The sequence below is a fragment of the Neofelis nebulosa genome, chromosome 3 (assembly GCF_028018385.1).
Source record: "Neofelis nebulosa isolate mNeoNeb1 chromosome 3, mNeoNeb1.pri, whole genome shotgun sequence".
NCBI classification, from domain to species: Eukaryota; Metazoa; Chordata; class Mammalia; order Carnivora; family Felidae; genus Neofelis; species Neofelis nebulosa.
In genome coordinates, this window is record NC_080784.1 from 151312634 (window position 1) to 151334041 (window position 21408).

General features: G+C 35.6%; 1 protein-coding gene across 2 annotated transcripts in view; it reads left to right on the forward strand.

Annotated features, from left to right (window-relative positions):
* Positions 1 to 7136: 7136 nt before the first annotated feature.
* TMPRSS11F (transmembrane serine protease 11F) overlaps positions 7137 to 21408 on the forward strand; it is a 91891-nt gene continuing 77619 nt past the window's right edge. For both annotated transcript variants that reach the window (XM_058722385.1, XM_058722387.1), the window contains exon 1: positions 7137 to 7298. The gene's annotated coding sequence lies outside the window, so the exon portion shown is untranslated. The remainder of the gene's footprint in view (positions 7299 to 21408) is intronic.

Below are 21408 nucleotides of genomic sequence, written 5' to 3' on the forward strand. Positions count from 1 at the left end.
ATTCCTGGTCATATTAATTTTGATACTTAATTAAGCAGTTGTCTGCCAGTTTTCTCTACTGTAATATGGTTTTAATTAGGAATTTTTAAAATATTTATTCATTTTTCAGAGAGCAAGAGTCAGAGCAGGAACAGGGGAGGGACAGAGAGAGAGGGAGACACAGAATCCGAAGTGGGCTCCAGGCTCTGAACTGTCAGCACAACACAGGGCTTGAGCTCACGAACCAGGAGATCATGACCTGAGCCAAAGGTGGATGCTTAACTCACTGAGCCATCCAGCCACCCCTTCACTGTAGTATTTTTTGTAACTAATAAGCAATTTGTGGAAGATGTATTGACTCTATGCAAATATTTTGTTCTTCATCAGGCTTTCCCTTACTAAATTTAACATCCACTGATTTTTTGGCTTAATCAATCATTGTTATGATATTTGCTAAGAGGTAATGTTCCCAATTCCATCATTCTACTTACATTCGTTGATGGACATTAAATTGTAAAGAAAGACTATTTCTTTTCTCTGCTTCTTTATTCATTTAATTATGTATAAAAATATTGCTTTGTAACCTCCTATTTTATTCAGATTATAATGCTACTATTATTATTTATTTTGATACTAAAGTTGTCTTGGATTTGGTCTGTATGAACCCCTTCATGCTGGCTTCCATGCCTTTTTGGCATGTTCCTATAATTCTTTGAATACTTCCATACGTTCTGGCTTTGTGTGAGTCAGCCTTGAAATCAATCATTTCTCTAAATCCCTGTTTAATAAAGAATGGTATTTAGAAACCAAGACCTGACTGCTAGGTGTGATCATTACTATTGGGGTATTGCTTCTCCCAAGCCCTCTTGGTGGACAGAACTAAAGAATATATGCATATGTATATCCACATCTATATACAGTTATTGAACTATAACTATATATATGTATGTACATATTTGCATCTATATTTCTTTATCAATGTATTGAAAACTATGGATTCATACCAATATGCCCAATGTCAAAGAAAAATCACAAGGTTCACTCAACCTTTATCCCTTTTAATATTTGTAATTTCCTTCTATTGTGAGAAGCTTGGCTCTTACCATCCTCAAAAAATTTACTTATTCACTCAAGTTACCACTGAGTAACCTGACTCCTTGACAGGCTGTTGCTTCTGCCTTCTACTTCCCAATCCTGGGCCCCCACGTGAACACACTCTGTGAGGTCCCACCCTGAGTTAGTCTGCTCCCACTGCCACCTCCTTTTTAAAAATTTCATTCATTCATTCATTCATTCATTCATTTTTAAAAAATTTAAACCTAAGTTAGTTAACATATGGTATAATAATTATTTCAGGAATAGAATTTAGTGACTCATCACTTACATATAACACCCAGTGCTCGTCCCAACAAGTGTCCTCCTTAATGCCCCTTGCCCCATAAGCCCATTCCCCCACCCAACACCCCTTCAGTTACCCTCAGTTTGTTCTCTGTATTTAAGAATCTCTTATGGTTTGTCTCCCTCTCTGTTTTTATATTATTTTTGCTTCCCTTCCCTTTTGTTTATTTGTTTTCTATCTTAAATTCCACATATGAGTGAAATCATATGAGATTTGTCTTTCTCTGACTGACTTACTTCGCTTAGCATAATACACTCTAGTTCCACCCATGTTGTTGCAAATGGCAAGATTTCATTCTTTTGATTGCCAAATAATATTACATTGTGTATATATAATATATAGATGTACCACATCTTCTTTATCCATTCATCTGTCAATGGACATTTGGGCTCTTTTCATACTTTCCCACTGCCACTTCTTTGGATGGATACGTGTCATTCCACTTAGGCTCTCTTTAAGCTGCCACATTTGAACACCTATTTCACTCACCCTTGTTTAATGGGTTTTCAAGTGAATTATGAAAGAAGGGAGGAAACAATTAAGGAAAGAAGGAGGAATACAGGGAAGCAAGTAAGGAAGAGAGGAGCATAGGATTAATTGATTTTTATATCAAGATCATGTTAACATTTAGAAAGACTTTAGGAAAAGTTTATGCTTCCCTCAGCAGTATATGAGACTGCCTTTTTCTCCATGGCCTGTGTTAAGGTCTAGTATTACAAAATTTTTTAAATGCTTATCTAATGGGTGCAAATGATACATCTCTATTTAGAGTTCCTTGATTCCTACTGAGATTGCATATTTTCTCCCATGTTTATTTGGTCATTTGTTTCCTTTTTTGGTATTATTTATTTGATAGGAAGTAATAGTTGCTTAGAGAAATTTTGCTGTAAAGCAAAATAGAGAAATGACAATGGCTTAACCTATCAAGGATTTTCTTTCTTTCTTAAAAATGGGTGTATTCACCTTTTGGTATACTAAAAGGAACAATCCAGTACAAAGTAGAAAAATTATTGATGCAGGAGAGAAAGGCTATCAGTTGCTAGAATGACATCTTAATAGACTAGTGGAGGTCAGCATTAGGGCCCAAGAGGAAGAGTCTCAGATAAGAACGATTGATGCATGCATCCATGGGTCAGAGAAAGAAAATGTGTGGATTCAGATGAAGGCAGGCCACTAGATGAGTGTGGGACTTGACTCCTATTTCTTCAAGAAATAAGTAATAAGACCATCAGTTGGGTGAGAATGAGGAGGAATTATTTGAAAAGAACAGAAGGTCTGAAATAATTCTCTAGGAGAGTGTAAGAATTGAATAGAGATGTATGGTAGGATTATTAAATAGCATTTGGGGGCTACTTGAGGTTAGCATCATGAATGTAAAGACAGAAGAGAGTTGAAAGCTTATTCAGGAAATTGTTTATAGAGAAGGACCATGTAATCTAAACTGGGTAAGCAGGGGTGCCTGGGTAGCTCAGTTGGTTAAACATCTGACACTAGATTTCTGCTCAGGTCATGACCTCATGGTTCATGAGTTTAAGCCCTGCATCAGGCTCTGCACTGGCAGTGTGGAGCCTGCTTGGGATTCTCTCTTTCTCTCTCTTTCAAAGTAAATAAATAAACTTAAAAAAATAAATTAAACTGCATAAGCAAAAGAAATCAGATTTGATTTGGGTGAAAGATCATGTAAAGGGGTTCTGTGGACTGAAGGTCCGAGTGGGGTCCAAGAATTGTTGGAGTCAGGTTACTAGAGGAAGTGAACTGGAGAGATAGGCAGTGAATGCATGCCAATATCTTAATTTCTTCCTCCCCTTAAATAATTATGTATCTGAAAAATGGAGTTCTAGCTTATACATTATTTTCTTATATTTTTAAAAGTATTGCTCTTTTTTCTTCTTTTTGCATCCTGTGTTTGTAAAAGAGTAAGCTGTATTTTTATATGTTTGATTTGATATTTTTCCTGGTTATTGATATTCTTAAATTTTACTGAAATATTTTATAGATGAGAACTTTTAAAAGCACTTTATCCTACTTTCAAATTGTTAGGTTCTCTATTCTTAAGATTTATGCTTTTAGTTCTTAGAAATTCTTGGCTATTATTTCTTATAATGTTGTCTCACTGTGTAATATCCTTATGAGATCCTATGGAATATGTTTTCATCTTATTTTTACCTTTATAGGTATTTTAGGTAATCCTCTTTGCCATTTTTAAATAAGAAATTCTTGGGCTCAGCATTTTAACTACCATTAACCTTATTTGTTCTAGATGTTTATCAACAGCAATACTTAGAGGTGTTCTTTATAGACTTTTAGAACATGATGCAAATATTAAATGAGACTATTTAAAAATGTTATTATAAAATATTTTAAAAATAGGGGCGCCTGGGTGGCGCAGTCAGTTAAGCGTCCGACTTCAGCCAGGTCACGATCTCGCGGTCTGTGAGTTCGAGCCCCGCGTCAGGCTCTGGGCTGATGGCTCGGAGCCTGGAGCCTGTTTCCAATTCTGTGTGTCTCCCTCTCTGCCCCTTCCCCGTTCATGCTCTGTCTCTCTCTGTCCCAAAAATAAATAAAAAACGTTGAAAAAAAAATTTAAAAAAAATATTTTAAAAATACATAATGAATTATATGTAGCTTATTAAAAGTTACCTGGTTATAGGCTGAATATACAAATAGGCAATAGGCAGATTATATATAAAAATGTAAAACTCTGACCCATTACCTTCAGCAATCAGCCCAGAAAACCAACTCACTATCTGTGACAATCAATCCAAGAGGCTCAACAAGAAATTGGTCCCAGATGACTAGAATTTGATTAGTAATTTAATTAATAGACGACAACTTCCTTAATATTTTCCTCTGCTTCCAACTTAGGACCAATCACAGGAAGCTAAATATGCACCTTTATCCAATCAAGTAGGATGCCTTACTTTTATTTAACCCTTCTACAGTTTTCCTCTGCTCTGCCTATCTTTGAGTCTGCCAGACACAAATGACAATGGCTGACTCCCTTCCTACAGAAACTCTGAATAAATACACTTTACCTGTTCTCATTTGGTTAGTCTTTGTTTATTACTGTGTGTGTTTGTGTGTGTGTGTGTGTGTGTGTGTGTGTGTGTGTGGAGAGAGAGAGAGAGAAGAGAGAGAGAGAGGGGGAATTTATAATGTATTATGTATGTGGTTCCAACATTAATTTCTAGCACTTTATTATTAAAGAATTGGCCATTAGGTATAGCTAGTGAAGATATCTCAAAAATTAGATATTATGGGGGCACCTGGATGACTCAGTTGGTTAAGCATCTGACTTTCAGCTTTGGCTCAGGTCATGATCTCACAGTTTGGTGACTTTGACCACTGCATTGGTCTCTGTGCTGACAGTGCAGAGCCTGCTTGGGGTTCTTTCATTCTCTCCCTCTCTCTCTGCCCCTTTCCTTCTCACAGTGTCTCTTTATCTCTCAAAATAAATTAATTAATTTAAAAAATAAAAAATAAAAAATAGGTATGTATACTGTTTATGTACAAAGTCCTTATGCATGTGTACTTGATTAATTTTTTACTTCAATAATATTTACAACTATGTGCCAAGAACTGTTGTAAGCACTAAAGAGGCAACAATCCCTGTTTTCAATCTCCTAATAAATTGATGAATTAATATATGCATATAGGTATATATATATGATACATATGTATACAGAGACAGAGACAACAAGCTGTAAATGCTAAGACAAACAAGTAAGCAAAGGTTGAGGATGGAGAGTGAAGGATTCACTATTTTAGAGAACATGGTCAGAGAACTACCTTTGATGAGGTGACATTTCAGCAGAGATGTGAAAGAAATAAAGGATCAAGACTTGTAAGTATCTCTAGGAAGAGTTTCAAAGGAGAGAGAGAACATAAATTACAAACCCGCAGGGCGCCTGGGTGGCTCAATGGTTAAGCATTCGACTTCCACTCAGGTCATGATCTCACCGGTTGGGAGTTGGAGCCCGGCATCGGGGCTCTGTGCTGACAGCTCAGAGCCTGGAGCCCGCTTCGGATTCTGTGTCTCTCTTTCTGCGCCTCCCCTGCTCATGCTCTCTCTCTCTCTCTCTCTCTGTCTCTCAATAATAAATAAATGCTAAAAAAAAATTAAAAAAAAAAAAAGAAATTACAAACCCGGAGGACAACATGGCTGGAACTGAGTGAAAATGAAACTAGAAAGAACAGAGAATTAGTAGGGCAAGATTATATATGGCTTTGTATGCTAAGATAAAACAGTAGTATTCTAACTGTGCTGAAAATGCATTTGAGCAATATAATCTAATATTTCAATGAGATCACTCTAATTGTTGTATACAGGATAGATTAGATGGAGCCAATTATGGAAGCAGTGATGCCAGTTAGGAGGTCATACAGTATTTCAGATGACTGATGATGAAGTTATTGATTAGGGTGGTATTGGTGAAGATGGTGACAAGCAGTCAGATCTGAATATATAGTTTGAAGGTTGAAACTCCAGGATTTTCTAACGGATTGGATGTGGAGGGCAGTCTAGGATCACTTCAAGGTTTTGTCACAACCAACTGGGTGAGTAATGGTGCAATTTACTGAGATTGAGATTGAGTGGGAAGAAGCAGTCAGGAGGTTTAGGGAGAACTAACTGTTAAGGTTGGGACATGTTACGTATAAGATGCCTGCATGAAATACAAGTGAGTATGTTGAGCAGAGATTTAGATATGCAAGTTTGGGGTTCAGAGAATGTATCAGAACTGGAAATATAAGTTTGGGAATCATGAACAAACAGAGAGTATATTTGAAACAAAAAAGACCATAAAAGTCAGAGAGTAAATGTGATAGAGAAGATATTTGAAGGCTGAGCCCTGAGAACGTGCAAGATTTACTGGTTGAACAGAATGGAGGATTTTGCAAGAAGTTTCTCAGTCATTGCCCTGTAATTAGCCGTTGGTGAGAAGTCATCTAAATCTTAGCTGATTCATGTTTCAAGTATTAGATACAATCTACTACTGCCACAGGTGCACTAAGAGCATGGCGTGTGGTAGTTTGAACACATTTTCATTATTAATTAGCAATAATTTAAAGCCAAAAGGTAGCTACAAATTATTTTCTTGGGTAATTGTTCAATAACCTTTCGAATTAGATGTTTCAATCAAACACTAAAAGTACTGTAATTTAATTTATGTAATAATAATGTCTGCCAAACCACTCAAATCTTTTGTGCCTAAAAGCATGCCTTATAGTAGGAGCCAAATAAATATTAGTTTCATACTGTAATGTTTTGTTGGCAGATATTTAATAGTCACAAAACCATTTTATATACTAGCAAAGAACACTCTAAAAATTATTACCGTAGAGGATATTTCCTATTCATTTGCTTTGGCAGCAAAAAGGGAATATGAATAAGAAATGTATTCCTTGAAATAAAGATCCCATATCCAAGTTATTTCATCAATATTTTCTCTTCTGACTTACTGTGAGGCTTAGGTCAAACTGCATAACTCTTATATAGAGTGAGCATAATTTTTTCTTGCTACATGTTGGAAGCTATAAGTCTTGATAGGATGGTGTGCTGTCCTCAGAAGTCTCTGGTACAGAGTCAGCGTTAATGATAGTGGTGATTATATAGATGTGTTAGAATGATATCTCAATTAACCAGCTGTTGTTTTTAGCATGGCCCTATGATTGGCTGAAGAAAGATGGCATGTGACTAGCTTCAAATTGGCAAGAACCCTTTTGAAATTGGGCCCATGTCTGACTCAGATTTAAAGGGTTAAGTCCTGGGAGAAGGAGGTTAACTCTGCATTGTCTTTAATATATTTCGGATGTCAGAGAAAAGATTCCAGATTGTATCCTAGGACCATTTCCAACAGCTGCCAGCCAAAGAAGTAGAAATTCTCTAATGATGAAACCAGTTCAGACTATAAACTACAAGGTATGGAAGCAATGGTTAAAAGGATTAAACACATATGTAAAAATCCATTTGCTTTCTTCCTTATGCCCTATTATAGTTTCCTATGACATGCTTTTTTTTTTTAATTTACTCCTTATGCTTATATTTTAAATCTATCTTGTTCAAATTTTATTCTCTCTACTTGAACCTTGAATGATTAGGCATTTCAATTTATTGTGTAAAAATGTACTTATAGTCGTTTAAAAAAGTATCTTGGGAGGTTTAAAATGGCATTTATTTTGCTTGAAAACTTTAATTCAGTACGTACTGAAGACTCCTGGGAATTCCTGAAACTCTCATGGACTGCTAATATCAAACTTAAAGTACTACTAGTAGTTTTGCTGTGTTGACATTTGTACTGATTAAAGCAAAAGCAATGGCGTTGAAAACTGCTGGCACCTTAGTGTGAATCAAGACAATGGCACCAAACTGCCATCATATTTTTGCTTTCAAGAATTCCAGAAAAAAAGAATTCCATTTTCACTTAAGAATGTTATTGATGAAGCAATAAAAAGTATTAATTTTATTAAATCTTGACCATTGGGTACAGAGCTTTATTAATATGCTGGGTGACAACATGAAAACCATGCATAAACACTTCTGGTGCAATGCTGAAGTGCAGTTATCTTGAGGAGAGTTCTTGGATATTTGAAAAAAACTGGAAAAGCTACTATTTAACATATTGTACCATTTTTACTTTAAAGAGCGACTGATGACAAATTAGGGTTACTTAGACTTAGTTTTTTGGCAGGTGAAATTAATAAAGTAAGCCTGCCACTTCAAAGAAAACACTAATTTGTTGTTTGTGATAAAATTCAGACTCACAAGTGTTAATTAGAATTTTAAAAAACTTGTATAATCCTCTAAATTTTACAGCTTTCCAATATACTTACTTTTTATAATGAGGTTGGCGTTATATTAATATGGCTTTTTTGATATTACATAATGAAATGTGTCAACACTTGAGAGATGTGCATGATTATGTGAATTAAGTGAATCAGAACTTTATAAATAGCAAGCTATTACAAAATCATACACATTAAGAGATCCACTCAAGTGTGACAGAGACTGATGGATTTTAACATAACAAAGTATAAAAATTTCATTGATGTGGTCTCAGATTCTACACGGCAACAACTAATCTCTAAGAAGCGACCATTTTTCAAGTTTTATCATAAAATCAGAATATCCACAATTATTCAAAAGGCTATCAAAATGTTCCTTCTTTCTAATTACATCTCTGTGTGAGATAGAATTTTCCTAAAATACTTCAATCAGAACAACACATGGCAATACAGTGAGCTTACAAGCAAATAAACATTAAAAAAATCACATTTTTTTGAAAATATAGTTTTTTTAAAAATAAAAATGTCAGGGGCGCCTGGGTGGCGCAGTCGGTTAAGCGTCCGACTTCAACCAGGTCACGATCTCGCGGTCCGTGAGTTCGAGCCCCGCGTCAGGCTCTGGGTTGATGGCTCGGAGCCTGGAGCCTGTTTCCGATTCTGTGTCTCCCTCTCTCTCTGCCCCTTCCCCGTTCATGCTCTGTCTCTCTCTGTCCCAAAAATAAATAAAAAACGTTGAAAAAAAAATTAAAAAAAAAAATAAATAAATAAAAATAAAAATGTCATTTAAATGGCTTATTATTTTTATTTTAAACAATGTTTCAAGTTTCTTAGTTTTAATATATAATACATTAAATATTGATAGATAGTCCACATAAACCATAGTGCTTAAGGTCCTCAGTAATTTTTAAGGGTATGGGGTGGTCCTGAGACCAAAATGTCTGAGTACCACTGATTTAATTTTTTGCAAAGGAGAAGCCAGCCATAACAGATTTATGTAATGGTAGGGTGCTAATTCATTAGCCTTGAAGCTAGATTTTAAAAATATATAAGCCCACAAAAAATGTTATCTCTTCTTTTTTCATTCAGTGACTCAGTCCATGACATATTTAACATAGTGATTATACATATGCAGATCAGAAGCTGTGCAGATCAGAAGCTTTAAAATGTATAATTCTAGTGCTCTGGGTGATATATATATGTATTTTGCTTGTTTAATTAATACTTATCTCCTGGCTCCCAGCATTTAACAAGGATCTTTAACAAGATATATTTTGATGATCAGAGCTTTGTGTGACCCTACGATAAATAGTCTTAGGTTTGTTATAGGTCATGTGATTAAAATCATGGAGATATAATTATTTTAGAATAGAAAAAGACATGGATGAGGTAGTCCAAACTTTCTTTTGGCAGAAACAGAAACAGAGGCCCAGACAAGGATAAATAACATACAAGGTCAGCATGTGACTAATTCTGGAACTGGAATCTGGTTTCCCAGTTGAATATTCTTTTCACTGTACTGCTATTTATTCCCTACTTTCTGATATGTGAAATATTTGATCTTGAGTGCAAAATATTGAATTATGATGTTACCATAATTCCATAAATTGCTGATCTTTGAAACTTTCACCCCCTTCTTCCGTCCACTAAAAGGGCCCAATTTTATTAAGTTAATGTTTTGAGGTATTAAATTAGAGGTGGAAAAATCCAATGATGAAAATCAAATTTGGAACTTTAGCTTAACTTTCCAGGTAGTATTATTCTAGTTGTTACCATACCTGCTTTGTAAAAAACATGTATTTTTTTAAAAAAAATTTTTTTTTTCAACGTTTTTTATTTATTTTTGGGACAGAGAGAGACATAGCATGAACGGGGGAGGGGCAGAGAGAGAGGGAGACACAGAACCGGAAACAGGCTCCAGGCTCCGAGCCATCAGCCCAGAGCCTGACGCGGGGCTTGAACTCACGGACCGCGAGATCGTGACCTGGCTGAAGTCGGACGCTTAACCGACTGCGCCACCCAGGAGCCCCAAAAACATGTATTTTTTACTATAATTATTTGGGTAACATAACTAAACTGAAGCCTCTGAGAAACTATAGATAAAAAGCATTTGAAGAGCCACAAGCTGAAAACATTCTGAATTTTATACCTATAGGAATATTTGAGCATTAAAATCTACTAATTTTCTGTTTTTTTCTCTCATTTTCATTATTTTTTTATTGTTTTCTGCCCATTCTCTTCTTTCTCTTCTCTACTTCTCCCCTTCCTCATCGTCAAATCTAATATGAATTTTCACATTTAAAAAATATTCCATTTATTCAATAATTGGGTGTTATCAGTTTTCACATATAAAATCATCCATTGAGAGGTGCCTGGGTGACTCAGTCGGTTAAGCGTCTGAATTCAGCTCAGGTCACCATCTCATGGTTTGTGAATTCAAGCTTCGCATTGGGTTCTGACAACTCAGAGCCTGGAGCCTGTTTCAGATTCTATGTCTCCCTTTCTCTTTGCCCCTCTCCCACTCAGGCTGTCTCTGTCTCTCTCAAAAATAAATAATAAACATTAAAAAAATTTAAAAAATCATCCATTTAGCTTTTCTTTTGTAAAATTTTTCTGCATATCTTTGTAGTATTTTTTTTTCTCTTTAAAATGTGTATAGCTTTCTTTATGTGGGTATTGCACATTTCTTAAGGCTATTACTAGTTACATTTAATTAGTTTTGCTTTTGTGAAAAGATTTTATTATTTACAACTGGCTAATACTGATAAAGTTATTGTTTGCTATATTTACTTTTCAAATCAAGTCACTTTGAAAGCTTTTATTAGATTAGCTAATTAATCCTTAACTAACTTCGATATTCTATCTAGAAAATCACATTGTATGCAAATATTAATTTACCTAACAACCTTTTAATAGTTAAATGTCATTCTATAATTGTGGTCATATCATATTATCATGAGCATTACAGAAAACTGTTAAATAGCATTTAAATCCCTCATTTTAACAATGGGAAAAACCATGGCTCAGAAGAAATGATAACCTATATTTATACTAGCTAGAAAAAAGTATGCATATTAATCTGTAATCAATCCCTACAATCCCTACTGAAACAGATTTAAAATCATTTTCTCACATGGTGTAAAATAACTGAATGGTTATTTATGTAGAACTCAGAATAAATCATCCCCTTTAAAATCTTTATCTAAATATATTTCATAAATTTTAGCTGTTTAAATACATTTTTGGAAATTTTATACTAATGATTAAATCCCTGTTTATCATAAACCAAAGAGTATATAAGGGAGAATAATTTGTAGTATTTGAAATGTATCATTAAATATAAACTTCTCATCTTGCTGTTAATTAGGCATCTAACCATAGTTTTCATGAAGAAATCCTGGCCAGCCAACATTGCATCATGACTGGTTTCATTAATGAATTATGGGCATATAATAACTCCTCCAGTGAGAAGTACTTGAATTATGCATAGATAATTATAGAGATACCTAAGGAATTAGTACACTCACTGGAGATGAATAAAACAGGACACATGGTATAAAGAGGGATGGAGATTAATGAACTTCAGTGTTATGTGAATTTGGAATGGAACTAGAAACTGGCCAGAGTTCAATGAGAATAAGTGTTTTGAGATGGGGAATAGGGTTGAGGAAGAGATTGAGAGAAGGTACTCAGGTCAGGGCCAGATTTGGAAATGGAAACTCCAAAGAACAAGGGTGTGTGTGTGGGGTGGATTTTGGGGTGACACCCACCTCTCAGCCTGGACCGATGGTGGGGCTCGAACTCACAAACCGTGAGATCATGACCTGAGCCAATGTTGGACGCTTAACTGACTAAGCAACCCAGAAGCCCCAGGAATTGCACTTTAAACTGCTACCCTAAACTGTCAGAGATTTCATTAAGGAGGTGGTAATTGGGTTGAGCTTTTACAAAGTGTCATACTTAAGTGACAGAAAATAACAGGGAGAACACTCCAATGGGAAGGAGTCTATAGTAATAGAAATTACAAAGTCAGAATGAATATTACACATTTTAAGAATGACAAAGCTTAATTAGGCTTAAAATTCATGATGCAATGTAGCATGGGAATTAAAGGTGGGATGAATTTGATTCTTGGAGGATTAGAATTTCATTGAGCATATTTTTGATGAGGTAGAAAACAAGGAAGCTATTAAAAGGTTTTTTAATAGTGACATGATGAAAGTCATGTTTATAAACAATTAGTTTTTAATGAGCATGAAGGTGAAATGGAATAAGAAAAGAGTAAAAGTCATAAAATTCAGCTGGAAAGCTATTATAATAGTCATGAGAAAGGAATATATGGACCAAAGAAATAATTTGAGGGAATAATTACAAAAATCATTGGCTTGATACAGAGAATTAAAGTGACCACTGAGTCAAAGATACATTTCAAATTTTGAGTGTAGCTGATTGAGACATTTGGTGGTGCCATTGACAATGACAGAGAAATTTGGAGGCACAAAGATTTGAGTTTGAGATAACTGGCTAGACTGTAAAATTCTCTGAGAGCAGGGTGGTATCATATTTACCATTTTAGCCTTAGCAAGTTGATAGGCTCAATGCCTGGCACATAGTAGTTGCTAAAGAAAATATTTCTTAAAATATATGATTGAATATAGTTACGGTAAGACAATGGGGGGCGCCTGGGTGGCTCAGTCGGTTGAGCGGCCGACTTCGGCTCAGGTCATGATCTCGCGGTCCGTGAGTTCGAGCCCCGCGTCGGGCTCTGTGCTGACAGCTCGGAGCCTGGAGCCTGTTTCGGATTCTGTGTCTCCCTCTCTCTGACCCTCCCCTCTTCATGCTCTGTCTCTCTCTGTCTCAAAAATAAATAAAACGTTAAAAAAAAAAAAGACAATGAAACAAAACATCAATAGGCATCTATAGGACTACAACTTTAATGAGGGAGTAATTGGGGATACAGATTAAGGAATGGTCTGAATAGAGGAGAGTCCTATAGAGTCATGAGAATTAATTAATTAATGAAAGAAATTGTTTTGAAAAAAAATCTAGAGGACCTGGTATAGAAACCTCCTACTTGAGGTCTTAAGGGACTTCTTTCAATTTAGAAATTATGAAGAAAAATAAATGCTTATTTAGTGCATGTGTCACTAAACAGTCTTTTCGCATGTAACCCTACTGGGGGTGTGTTGATTAGTTTGACGTATTTTTTCATTCAGTCAAAGACACTGACATGTAACTAATACACAAGAATGTAAAAAATACATTAGTCTGTCTTACTCAGATCCAGTATCATTTGATGACAATGGGAATATCTCAGTCTGCTTAATTACAAATGAGAAACATGTAATGATTTTTAATTTTTTTAAATTTTATTTAAATCCAAGCTAGTTAACATATAGTGTAGTAATGGTTGCAGGAGTGGAATTTAGTGATTCATCACTTACATATCACACCCAGTGCTCATCCTAATGAGTGCACTCCTTAGGGCCTGTCACCTTTTTAGCCCATCCCCCCCACCCAACACCCTGTCAGCTACCCTCAGTTTGTTCTCCGTATTTAAGAGTCTCTTATGGTTTGTCTCCCTCTCTGTTTTTCACTTTATCTTTGCTTCCTTTCCCCTATGTTTATCTGTTTTGTTGCTTAAATTCCCCATGTGACTGAAATCATATGGTATTTGTCTTTCTTTGACTGACATTTCACTTAGCATGGAACATTCTAGTTCCGTGCACATTGTTGCAAATGGCAAGATTTCATTCTCTTTGATCACTGAGTAACACTCCATTCTGTATATACACCACTTTTTTATCCATTCATCAGTTGATGGGCATTTGGGCTCTTTTCATACTTTGGCTACTGTCGATAGTGCTGCTATAAACATTGGAGTACTTGTGCCCCTTTGAATCAGCATTTTTGTATTCTTTGGATAAATACCTAGTAGTGAAATTGTTGGGCTGTAGGGTAGTTCTATTTTTAATTTTCTGAGGAACCTCCATTCTGTTTTGCAGAGTGGCTGCACTAGTCTGCATTCCCACCAGCAGTGCAAAAGGGTTCCTCTTTCTTCACATCCTTGCCAACATCTGTTGTTGCCTGAGTTGTTAATTTTAGTGATTCTGACAAGTGTGAGGTGATATCTCATTGTGGTTTTGATTCGTATTTCCCTGATGATGAGTGATGTTGAGCATTTTTTCATGTGTCTGTTAGCCATCTGGATGTCTTCTTTGGAAAAGTGTCTATTCATGTCTTTTGTCCATTTCTTCTCTGGATTATTTGTTTTTTGGGTGTTGAGTTTGGTAAATTCTTTATAGCTTTTGGATACAAACCGTTTATCTGATATGTCATTTGTAAATATCTTCTCCCATTCTGTTGGTTGACTTTTATTTTTGCTGATTGTTTCCTTCACTGTAGAGAAGTTTTTATATTGATGAGGTCCCAATAGTTCATTTTTTCTTTCGTTTTCCTTGCTGCTGGAGACATGGCCAGTAAGAAGCTACTGCGGCTAAGGTCAAAGAGATTGTTGCCTGCTTTCTCCTCTATAATTTGATGACTTCCTGTCTTAATGCTTAGGTCTTTCATCCATTTTGAGTTTACTTTTGTGTATGATGTAAGAAAGTGGTCCAGGTTCATTTTTCTGCATGTCACTGTCCAGTTTTCCCAACACCATTTGCTGAAGAGACTGTCTTTTTTCCATTGGATATTCTATGCTGCTTTGTCAAAGATTAGTTGGCCATACATTTGTAGGTCCATTTCTGGGTTCTCTATTCTGTTCTATTGATCTATGTGTCTGTTTTGGTGTCAGTACTATACTGTCTTGATTACAGCTTTGTAATACAGCTTGAAGTCTGGGATTGTGATGCCTTCAGCTTTGGTTTTCTTTTTCAACATTACTTTGGCTATTAGGGGGTCATTTCTGATTCCATACAAATTTTAGAATAGTTTGTTCTAGCTCTCTGAAGAATGCTGGTGTTATTTTGATAGGGATTGCATTGAATATGTAGATTGATTTGGGTAGTATCAACTTTTTAACAATATTTGTTCTTCCAATCCATGAGCATGGAATCTTTTTTCCATTTTTTTGTGTCTTCTTCAGTTTCTTCCTTAAGTTTTATATAGTTTTCAGTGTATAGATTTTTCACCTCTTTGGTTATGTTTATTCCTGGTATTTTATGGTTTTTGGTGCAATTGTAAATGGGATCAATTCTTCGATTTCTCTTTCTGCTGCTTCATTGTTGGTATACAGAAATGCAACAGATTTTTGTACATTAATTTTATATCCTGTGACTTTGCTAAATTCATGTATCAGTTCTAGCAGTTTTCTGGTGAAGTCTTTCAGATTTCCCATGTATAGTATCATGTTGTCTGTGAAGGGTGAAAGTTTGACTTCCTCCTTGCCTATTTGGATGATGTTTATTTCTTTTTGCTGTGTTATTGCTTAGGGTAGGACTTCCAACACTACATTGAACAGTGGTGGGAGTGGACATCCCAGTCATGCTCCTGACCTTAGTGTTTTCCCCACTGAGGATGATATTAGCTGTGGGTCTTTTGTATATGGCCTTTATGATCTTGAGATATGTTCCTACTATTCCTACTTTCTTGATGGTTTTTATAAAAAAGGATGCTATATTTTATCAAATGCTTTTTCTGCATCTATGGAGAAGTTCATGTGGTTCTTATGCTCTTTTATTCATGTGATGTGTCACATTGATTGATTTGTGGATATTGAACCATCCCTGTGCACACCTTGCACTTCTGGTCTGACACTGTGCCATCGGGCACCTCATCCTCGTGACTGGGCTTTTTCTCCTACTGGTTCTCCTCCCCGGCCCTGTTCTGCTTGGACACCAGCTGCAGCTCCTTCAGCTTGTGCATGATGAAGAGGTGCTTGGACAGCGACGGGTGCGATGTGTAGCCGGCACTGGTAGGAGGAGTCATCTGACTTGTGCTGAGGGTGAATACTTGTTCATGGTGAATAATTCTCTTTTTTTCTACCTTGTCTCTTTCTTTCTTTCTTTCTTTCTTTCTTTCTTTCTTTCTTTCTTTCTTTCTTTCTTTCTTTCTTTCTTTCTTTCTTTCTCTTTCTTTTTCCTTCCTTCCTTCCTTCCTTCCTTCCTTCCTTCCTTCCTTCCTTCCTTCCTTCCTTCCTTCCTTTAAGACAGGCAGGGAGGGGAAGAGAGGGAGGGAGGGATAGAGATAGAGATAGAGATAGAGATAGAGATAGAGATAGAGATAGAGATAGAGAGAGAGAATCCCAAGCAGGCTCCTCACTGGCAGTGCAGAGCCTGATGGGGGCTCAAACCCATGAACCGTGAGATCATGACCTGAGCTGAAATCAAGAACTGGAAGCTTAACTGAATGATTCACTCAGGTACCCATGAATAGATCTTTTAATGTATTGTTGGATTCAATTTGTTGGAATCTTTTTGAGAATTTTTGCATCCATGTTAAATAGGGAAATTGGTCTGTAGTTCTCCTTTATAGTGGGGTCTTTGGTTTTGGAATCAAGGTAATGCTGGCCTCATAGAGTGAGTTTGGAAGTTTTCCTTCCATTTCTATTTTTTGGAAGAGCTTCAAAAGAATAGGTGTTAATTCTTAAATGTTTGGTAGAATTCCCTGAAAAGCCATCTGGCCCTGGACTCTTGTTTTCTGGGAGACTTTTGGTTACTGAATCACTTTCTTTTTTGGTTATGGGTCTGTTCAAATTTACTGTTTCTTCCTATTTCAGTTTTGGTAGTGATATGTTTCTAGGAATTTTTTCATTTCTTTCAATTGCCCAATTTGTTGACATATAATTTCTCATAAAATTCTCTTATTATTGTTTGTATTTCTGTGGTATTAGTTGTGATCTCTCCTCTTTCATTCTTTTATTTTATTTTTTTTTTAATTTTTTTTAACGTTTATTTATTTTTGAGACAGAGAGAGACAGAGCATGAACAGGGGAGGGGCAGAGGGAGAGGGAGACACAGAATCCGAAACAGGCTCCAGGCTCTGAGCTGTCAGCCCAGAGCCCGACATGGGGCTCGAACTCACAGACCGCGAGATCATGACCTGAGCCAAAGTCGGCCGCCCAACCGACCAAGCCACCCAGGCGCCCCTCCTCTTTCATTCTTGATTTTACTTATTTGGGTCCTTTCCTGTTTTGTTTTGTTTTGTTTTGTTTTATCAGTCTGGCTAGGGGTTTATCAATTTTGTTAATTCTTTCAAAGAATTCAAAGAACCAGCTCCTGGTTTCGTTGATCTGGTGTTTTGTTTTTTTGTTTTTTATTTTTTGTTTTTTTTATAGTATTGATTTCTGCTCTAATCTTTATCATTCCCTTCTGCTGGTTTTGGGCTTTATTTGCTGTTCTTTTTCCAGCTCCTTTAGGTGTAAGTTTAGGTTGCATATTTGGGACCTTTCTTCCTTCTTTAGGAAGGCCTGGATTGTTATATACTTCCCTCTTATGACTGCCTTTGCTGCATCTCAGAGGTTTTGGCTACCATGTTTTCATTTTCATTGGCTTCCATGTACTTTCTAATTTCCTCTTTAATTTCTTGGTTAACCCATTCATTCTTTAGTAGGATGTTCTTTAATCTCCTAGTATTCATGGTCTTTCCAAATTTTTTCTTGTGATTGATCTCAAATTTCATAGCATTGTGATCTGAAATATGCATGGTATGTTATTGATCTTTTTGTACTTGATGAGAGCTGATTTGTGACCCAGTATGTGATCTATTCTGGAGAATGGTCCACTGTATTCTGCTGCTTTAGGATGAAATATTCTGAATACATCTGTTAAGTCCATCCAGTCCAGTGTGTCATTCAAAGCGATTGTTTTCTTGCTGATTTTCTGTTTAGATGATCTGTCCATTGGTGTAAGGGGGGTGGGTATTAAAGTCCCCTGCTATTATGGTATTACTATCAATGAGTTTCTTTATGTTTGTGATTAGTTGATTTATATATTTGGGTGCTTTCGAGTTGGGGGCATAAATATTTAAATTGTTAGCTCCTCTTGGTGGTTAGACCCCTTAATTATGATATAGTGCCCTTCTTTATCTTTTAGTACATTCTTTGCTTTAAAGTCTAGTTTGTCTCATATAAGTATGTCTACTGAGGCTTTCTTTTGACATCCATTAGTATGATAGATGGTTTTCCATCCTCTTACTTTCAATCTGCAAGTGTCTTCAGGTCCAAAATGAGTCTGTTGTAGGCAGAATATATATATGGGTCTTTTTTTTAAAAAATCCATTCTGTTACCCTATGTCTTTTGATTGGAGCATTTAGTCCATTGACTTTAGAGTGGTTATGGAAAGATATGAATTTAGTATCATTGTGTTGCCTGTAGAGTTAGTTGGTGTTTCTCATGATGTTCTCTGGTTCTTTCTAGTCTTTGTTTCTTTTGGTCTTTTTTGTTTTGTTTTGCTTTTTCAACATTCAAAGAGTCCCCCTTAAAATTTCAGGGCTGGTTTAGTGGTCACAATCTCCTTTAGTTTTTGTTTGTCTGGGAAACTATCTCTCTAATGAATTTTTGGAAGTGTATACTGAGGGATGCCTGGGTGGCTCAGTCAATTAAGCATCCAACTCTTGATTCAGCTCAGGTCATGATTTCATGGTTCATGAGACTGAACCCCAAGAAAGACTCTGTGCTGACAGTGTGGAGCTTGTTTGGGATTCTCTCTCTTCCTCTCTCTCTGCCCCTCACTTCCTCTCTCTCTCAAAATAAATAAATAAACTTAAAAAAATAGCATATACTGTAAAATGTTAGATCATATTCTGAGCTCATGTTTTATCATCTGAGAATGGTATACATCAAAACAATGGCAGTGGTTAACTCTGAGTGGTATGGGGAGATAAAAGAGACTAGAAGAGTAGGTATTTATCCAAAGAGACTTTAGTCATATCTTTGATATTTAAGAGGCTGGATATATTATTTAAAAGTATTAGAAACAAGAGCATGACTTCCTCCCATGCTTCTCTGAAAGAGTTAACCTTCCCAATAGGTCAAACTTCATACTTCTTTATTATTTATACTCAACCTTTCCCATTTTTTGAGGAATGTTTATAAAACCAGGTATATTTACTCATAAAAAGTTCACCTAATCAAATACATGAAATTTCAAAACATCAAAATATGATAAAAGCCAAACAACAAATACCAGTGTCACTGTTAACTGAACCCTTAGCCTAGGATGCCATCTAATGACCTGACATCCAAGGCTGAGTGAAGATGCCAATCTCAATCAAGGAATTAAACACGAGTAATGTGTTGCTTCTTTCTTAATATTCTGTAGATTTAAAAATACATGTAAAATAAGTTCTAGCAGTTTCTTTCCATACCTCTTCTAATGACCTTGTGCCTCACCCACCTTATAGAGTGTGAGCCCTTCTCTTTGAAGACTAAACTATATCAGACTAGCCTATATATACTCTACATGTCAATAACTCAATAACACAATGGGTGTAACTGCTTAAAAACAACTATGAGAATGCCAGAGAAGGCAAGGAGAACTATGCGAATGCAAAAAAGAAGAAAAAAAGACAAGAAATAAACAACAACTGCCCCCTACCACTCATCTGTCTATGTAATCTTTCCAGGATAAGGAATAGAAAAAAAAACTTGATCAGGAAGCTAAGTGTCCTGATGACAGTACTGACTGCCATCTCAGAGTTATGTGTCTGAACAATACAGATAACATCTCTAGATCTCATTTTATATATACTTGATGGATAAATGGATAGGTAGGTAGGTAAATGATAGATGACAGATGATATAGATAGATAGATAGATAGATAGATAGATAGATAGATAAGATAGATAATTTCAGTGTTTGGACTAGGTCCAAGGCCCGTAGATGTATTTCTTTTTTTCAATGTTTTTTAATGTTGGGAAATCAGCATGGAAGAAATGCAATCTCACCCGTAGCCACAAGCTATACTCTTCATAGTATTGCATGATGACATCAAACATATCATCCAGAAAGCTTTTCAACATGGTTTTGTTGTTGTTGTTGCTGTTTGTTTTGTTTTGTTTTGTTTTCCTGTTTTCATGAGTTTGGTCATTCCTTGTTCTTTGGCCATTCCAATGACCCAGTGCACTAATTATCTGATCATTTGATAACAGAGAAGCATACACACTCCCTGTTGGGACACATGGAAATCCTTCCTTGTATAGCTTTGGCATCATATTATTGTCCATTTGGCTATTTGACTTTAATGCTATACCTATGCTCAAAGAATTTTTAAAGAAAGACTCTTTTGGTGGAAAGATCTTTGGCTTTAAGAAGTTCATATTTTTTTCAATTTTTCTGTTATAGACTACCCTTTCATCTAGCATTCAAACTTCTTATCAGGTTGGAGATCAAGGTCAAGTTTTTTTTTTTCTTTCTAAAGATGACAGGTTTTAATCAGTAGTTACAGACTATTACCACGCCACCCCAGGAACATACATTTTTAGACTTCCTATCATGTGAAAAAGTTCGTATAGATGTTATTAAGCCATTTATGTACATAGAAGACCTATTCATTTTAGAAAGCCAGAGTTAAAAGTATCATGAAAGAAGATATGTGTGAACTATAGATATACTGAAAGTGTAACAAAAGAATTTCCAAAATTTGAGTTGAAGTTGATGTAGTGTTCTATCTCAACAGAACCTACTAATTTTTTCCCAAGAGTTAAACAGCTTGTACATAAACTATTTTCCAGTAATGTCACGCAAAGAATGAAAATAAATTACTTTTTGATTATTAGAAACAATCGCAGTGCTATTGATATTAGACAATTCCCCTTCCATATAAACACTTAAATATCTTCTATTCCCCAACATTTATCTAAATAATAAATGGATCACAAAGCACAAAAAGTGAACTCTATATAAAAGAACTCTATATAAAATGCAGAAATATATCTTATAATTACTTGTAAAATAATTTGAGTAGCAGTATTTTTAAATATAGAGACTGATAAATTATTTTAGATTTATAGATTTAGACAAATACAAATATTTAAATAAATACAGCAAGGAAATCATTTAATACTTTATATTTGAATGAAGATAGAATATTCTACAACTTTGAAGATGGTTATAATGAAGTAATTAAGCTATTTGTATTGAAATAAAATAATTTCTCTTATATGTAAAATATATATTTTGCCTACAAATAAACGTTTTCTAGGGGCATCTGGGTAGCTTAGTCTGTTGAATGTCCGACTCTTGATTTCAGCTCAGGTCAGGATCCCAGGGTTGTGGGATCAAGTCCCATATAGGGATCTGCACTGAAC